We start from the raw sequence: 6291 nt of genomic DNA, 5'->3' as shown, positions 1-6291 counted from the left end.
AAGTGAAATAAGCCAGTCAGAGAAAGATAAATACCTCATGATTTCACTCATTTGTGGAATATAGAGAACAACAGAGACTTTTCTACTTTCCAAATTTTCCTATTATTTAAATCAAAGTATCGCTTTATTAAATGAGTCATTTTATACAATATAAACATCAATATAATTATAATTGTAAAAAAAGATTTATGACAAGAATGGACTGATTTTCATATGTCCAAATTAGAGTCAACTGTACATCAACACAGAACTGTCTTTGCATGAAGCCCAAAAAGTCACAGCATAAAATGAGGGATCCTGTAGCCACTTTATTTTTGCTGATTAACAGTTCTGTAGAAAAGCAGTTTCAGGTTTTCAACTAAGGTCTGAGACAGTAGAAACAGAAGATTCAGTCTCAGCAGAAAAATGCCAAAATTGGAGCTGGACAAAAGAAGAAACAAGGACATGACCAGAGGCTGCTGCCTAAGCTGCCTTAATAGACACCTGTGCTCTCTGCAGGACGCAAGGCCAACTTTCTTTAATGAGGATATTTACCACTGTCATCAGGAAGGTTCTTTATTTTGTAAATGTTTACTACGAGGCAGGCTGACTTAAACAAGGAGAGCTTTGGAGTGTAGGTGGTATGACAAGGAAGATGTTTACACTGAACTTATGTATTTTGATACATAATATTCCTCATAGAAAAATTGTAAAAAACAGAAAACGTAAAGGTGGACATTTAAATTACCAGATGCTAAGCACTCGGAGAAGCTTAGTTGACCTTTGAACAGAATTGGGCCAAGGCTGTTTAGAAGCAACAGTCCTTCACTGTGTAGTGAGCTCATCAGCATAATTTGCTTAGCAAGTGTGAGCCTATTGTGTGCCAAGCCTGCTCTAGCAGAAGTGTGGCTCTGCACAGAGCACAGAGGATACTGAAATGACAATTATTGATCTTTGGTTGACAAGCACGCTTTCTCACTTCATTTGATATGGACAATTTAGTAACCTGAACTTCCCTCGGGGAAACAGCCCTTTCCACTCCTAGTTCATGTGGTTTGGGTGGGACTGAACCCAGCCAATGCAAAGTAAGGTTGACCTAGAGGCTAAGCCAATCAGTGGTTCAATTACAAGGGCGACAATGATTCCCTAGGCCAATATATGTCAAGGACAGTACTTTTGTTTAAAATGTTGACAAGACAGATGGAGCATTTGTAAATAAAACCCCTCGGGAGGAAACTGTGATGATGAATGGATTGCTATGTCAGTGTAGTAGATGGTGGTGATATTCTATTCCTCCCCTTGCATCACTCTACCATGGCCTTTCCCACTCAGTACTCTGCTCTCTTATGTTTCTGTCTCCCCCATCAGATGCTCAGCTCTTTCTAAAGCAGCGATTTTCAACCAGTATCCCACAAGAACTTTTAAAACATGCAATACCAGGCTACTTAGTCAGGGTCACTAACCTATATTCTCTTAAGTCATCAAATAAAAAGATGTCAACAGACTAGCTGGCATGGCTCAGTGGTTGAGTGTTGACCTATGAACCAGGTCATGGCTCAATTCCTGGTCAGGGCACATGCCCAGTTTGCAAGCTCAATCCCTAGTGTGGGGCCTGCAAGAGGCAGCTGATCAATGATTCTTTCTCATCATTGATGTTTCATTTCTCTCTTCCTTTTCCTCCTCTCTGAAATCAATAAAAAATATGTATTTTTAAAAATGACAACAGTCAACACAATAGTTATCTGGTGTGAATGCCCTGTCTTGCCCTATAAACATATGTGCCATATAATAAGGTTGCATTTTATTGGTCACATTGCTAATATGGTTGTGTGTGATTAGTTAATTTTTGGTACCAGAAATTCTTATATACAAGGATAGGCACCTGATATTTTTTTTTAAGTCAAGTTGGAGCAAAAAGGATATTTAATTACTTCTTTTAAATCAATCAAAAGTAAAACTATTTTTTTGTGAACTCTGCAAAAAATATATATTTGGTGTGCCACAGAATGTTAGTAATTAGTTCATGTGCCATGAGATGAAAAAAGTTGAAAATCGCTGCTATAAAGGAAGGAGACACATCTCCACTATGTTTGGCCATTGGACAGAGAAGGGCCTAAACACATGTGTGAAAGAAATTACCCTTATGGACTTAGTAGCATGGAGATGAGGCACTGGGAATTCTATGAATAGGGACTCAGGTTTCTGGGCTCCAGTACCTCCACTGATCAATACCACATGCCACAGGCCCCACCTTGAACCCTTGGGTTCCTGTTTGGGGCTGGAGTCTGCTTAGGGTCTGCTCTGAGTCATCAGCTGTGGGTACTGATGTGGTCACTGCATACTTCTCACACAACCACCCAGAGACCATCATCAGGCAGGAGGTGTGGGGGCGGGGATGCTTCATAGAAAGCCTCCTGGGATGAAGCACTATAAAACCAGAGGGGGACTCAGGTCACAGAGCCCACCGACACTTCTTCCTCTTCTGGACGTGAAAACAGAGCACAGAGAAACACCAGCAGCTCCGACCTGAGCAGTCTTCCTGGGAAGATGCAGCCAACCCTGCTCGTGCTCCTGCTGGCCTATTTCCTACTCCCCTCGGCAGAGGCAGGTGAGTGGCCATCCCCACCCTCACAGGCCCAACCCATCCCACATTAGCACAGACCTCCTGGCCCTTCTGCACATCACTGACCCAGCTCTCCAACAGCAATGTTCTGAACCCCAGCTCCCATCCCATCTCAGACCCACACATGATGCCGGATGAACGACACACAGAAATGACAGGACAGAAGCCTATTCTCAAGAAAAGCTGGGGGGCACAATTCCCTCCCCAGGCCCTACCTGTGCCAGGTGGAGCGTGGAACTTCCTAGAAGTGCATGGCAGAGGTTGGGAAACTGCAGAGGGCAGAGCAGTCCTGGCTTCCATGTGTGTGATGAGACAGGGGCTGTCCTCTGGGTCTGCTTAGGAGAGAAGCCCAGAGCTCAGCAGACCCCACAGTTGGTGGGGTCACTGTCCCCAGAAGACTGCTGTTGCCTCTGCTCCATCTCAAGGCCCCTCAGTCCCTTTCTCCAGCTCTGTTTTTATCCCCAGGCCTTTAGCAGGTCCTCTCCTTAAAGGATGAGCCAGTGAGGTTGACAGCCCCAAACTTCTCTGCTTTCCAGAATCGCACAGCACTGGCCTTACCAACCCTCCTCCAGAGGCCCATTGGGAGCCATCCCTCCTAGCAGCCACAAACACTTACCGGGAACTCCTCATGTGTCAGCATCTAGATCCCTAAACTTAAGTCCTGGACACTGCAAAGCACACTGGTGTAGACACCACAGCACCACAGGGGCCTCAGAAGCTCACCCAACACCAAGCGAAGTCAGGAGAGGAATTTTCAGGAGCCTCCAGGCCTTCCCTGCTCCTGAGACCTGTATTCTCACCAACTGTGTGGCAGGCAAAGTCACAGTCTCAGCCTGCTTCTGTTCCCTCTCCAGATGCGAAAGTGGAGGCCCCTCACTACCTACTCACTCCTACTCCCAGCTCTACGCCACCCTAGGCTCCCAAGTGGCCAGCCATATGAGTCATCAAGCCAATGCCTGCCTGGTGCACTGGCAGGGGAGGGGAGGCGTGGGGGGCACCACAAAAGTACAACAGAATTTTCCTTCAGGGGAGATCATCGGGGGACATGAAGCCAAGCCCCACTCCAGACCCTACATGGCCTTCCTTCACATTCGAGATGAGGAGAAAAAGTCCAGGTGTGGCGGTGTCCTTGTGGGAGACAACTTTGTTCTAACAGCTGCTCACTGCAATGGACGGTAAGGGAATGCAGCCAGGTTACACCTCCTGAGACCCCTAGAGGGACCCTGCCCTTCATCCCAGGAGCTGCAGCCCAGGGCAGCTCCCCAGCCTCCTGGTAACTCAAGCCCATGAGACCTCATCAGAGGAGCCATCAGAGAACATGACCGGGCAATGAGAGCCTAAGAAATAGGACAGGTAAGCTTTGGGCTCAGAGGGTCAGAGGTGACAGCAAGGAACACAATTGAGAAGAGAACAACCACACTGGCCAAATAAAGCAGCGGTGGACTATGAAACACATGCATTAGGGTCAAAATGCAAATGCAAGTAATTTCATAACATTTCCTGAGGGCAACAGAGAGCTCCCAGCTCCCTGACCTCAGTGTCATTGAGAAGCAGAACCACCAAGTCCCTGGCCCTATGCCCTGCACCAGCTATCACCTGCCATTCATAATCCCTGGGATAGATCTCTCTCCAAACTCACCCACTCTGTTCTCTGTGCAGCTCAATCACAGTCACCCTGGGTGCCCACAACATCGAAAAGCGGGAGAAGACCCAGCAGAAGATCCCAATGAAAACAGCCTTCCCACACCCAGACTACGATGAGAGTAAACGCTCCAATGACATCATGTTACTGCAGGTGAGGAAACCTCCTGCTGCATTTGCAGTTCTGAGATCTCATTGTTTCTCTTCGGACTGTGACCTGTCCCTTCCCTCCTCCCACTGCAGTCACCTGACTAGTCCCAGTAACTCAGGGGTCCCATCATGGTTTCCAGGCCCAGAGGCACTGGCTGACCTGGGCTCCCTTGCCTCTTCCCCACCAGCTAAAGAGAAACATCATGCAAACTGATGCTGTGAAGCCCCTCCCACTGCCCAAGGGCAAGGACCTGCCGAGGCCAGGACAGAAGTGCACTGTGGCCGGCTGGGGGCAGGTCACACTGAGCGGCCCTGGCTCAGACACTCTGCAGGAGGTAGAGCTGACCCTGCAGAAGGATGAGGAGTGTGAACACTCACGCCGTAATTACAACAGGACCATTCAACTCTGTGTGGGGGACCCAACAAAAAAGAAGTCTTCCTTTAAGGTGATACTGAACAGCTGCTTAGCTTGGCTATGGGAAGAGGGATGTCTGGATACAGACTGGGACCTGAGGGGCGGAATACTTCACCCTCTAGGCTATGATCTTTCTCCCCAAGAGGAAAAGAGGAGAGCCGCCAGAGCTAAGAGGAATAGGCCCTATAAGAGGCTACAAGGACCTCTGGTCACTCTAAATATGGTGCTCCTCCAGATGGTGAATCTGTAATACTGGCCCAAGCCGGGACACAGCAGTTAGATAACTATTCCCTGGGTGGGCAGTAGTTTTACCTGGTGGCTTCCAAGGTAAGGGGCTCCTCCTTGGTTAATGGGCTCCTTCTCCATGCTAAGTGTCAGCCCACCTGCCTGCTCTCGGGTCCTTACACAGTAGCTGCAGCCACAGTCCTGCAGCACCTTCATAGCCAGAGGATCAGGGACCTGGGGGAGCAGAGGGAGCCACCACTGGGGGTGAAGTGAAGCAGTGACAATGTCCAGGCTCAGGGGACCACAGGGACCTGCCTGCCTGCTTATCTCCCAAGTGAACACCATGCAAGGCAGCCTTCTCTGAGAGGGACTTGAGGATGAGGGGTAGAGGGCAGGGCCAGGAGAAGTTACTCAGTCCTTCCTTCTCTCTGTCCACAGGGGGACTCCGGGGGGCCTCTCCTGTGTGAAAATAAGATCCAGGGAATTGTCTCCTACGGAAACAAGTATGGGAAACCCCCAGGGGTCTACACCAAAGTCGCCAGTTTCCTTCCTTGGATAAAGGAAACCATGGAAAGCCTTCAACTGCAGGACCCAGACCATCTTCTCTGGAGCTAATCCAGGATCACACTGCAGGGAGGGAGGGGGTGCTAGCAACCAAATAAATGTCTCCCAGATGATCTGTTTATTCTTTGACCCTCATTCACAGGCATTAGCTCTGTGCTCAGAAGGCCAATAGCACAATTCTTCTCTGTTCTACTTCTTCCTCTTCCCCTTCCCCCACAACCCCCCAAACCTCATGCAAAGCTATTCCCAGCTCCTTCTTGGCCACATCTGTACCCGCAGGGCCGGCCCTTCTGCCAGGGCAGAGAGGAGCACCTTCAGGAGAAAACATGAATCTCTCAGGTCCTGGGCTCAGTGTGAAGGTCTTACTTCTACCTCTGTGTTTCGTGCTGAGAGGAAAGGACTAGCACCCTGGGTGCTGGGCACCAAGCAGGCACAGCCTGGGCTGCAGCTCAGGAGCAGGACATTGTTCTCTAGCAACCAGGGGGTGGCAGGTTTTGGGATCTGGGGGCTGGTGAGGAGAGACAGGGGTGGAGGAGGGAGGGAAGTTCTGAGAAGCTCCTCATTCCCTCCTGGGCTGAATTTCTCTCCCTGCCCTTTTCTGCCCTCCTCTGAGCTCACGGCCTAGCTTGGCCTCCTGTCTCCTGGCTGACCACTGAGCATCCTCAGAGTCCACCAACCCTGAGCCCCACAGACC

The 6291-nt window shown here is 49.3% G+C and overlaps 1 pseudogene across 1 annotated transcript; it reads left to right on the top strand.

The window, feature by feature from the left end:
- The first annotated feature begins 2398 nt into the window (after nt 1-2398).
- Nucleotides 2399-5648, top strand: LOC308533036 (granzyme H-like; annotated as a pseudogene). The gene is made up of 5 exons: nt 2399-2587; nt 3630-3777; nt 4262-4397; nt 4582-4839; nt 5472-5648. The product of its transcript is annotated as a granzyme H-like (transcript).
- The last annotated feature ends 643 nt before the right edge of the window (nt 5649-6291 follow it).

This window comes from Myotis nattereri (assembly GCF_964212035.1).
Source record: "Myotis nattereri genome assembly, chromosome: 1".
In the NCBI taxonomy this organism is placed as follows: Eukaryota; Metazoa; Chordata; class Mammalia; order Chiroptera; family Vespertilionidae; genus Myotis; species Myotis nattereri.
This window is presented reverse-complemented; position numbering and strand designations above follow the sequence as displayed.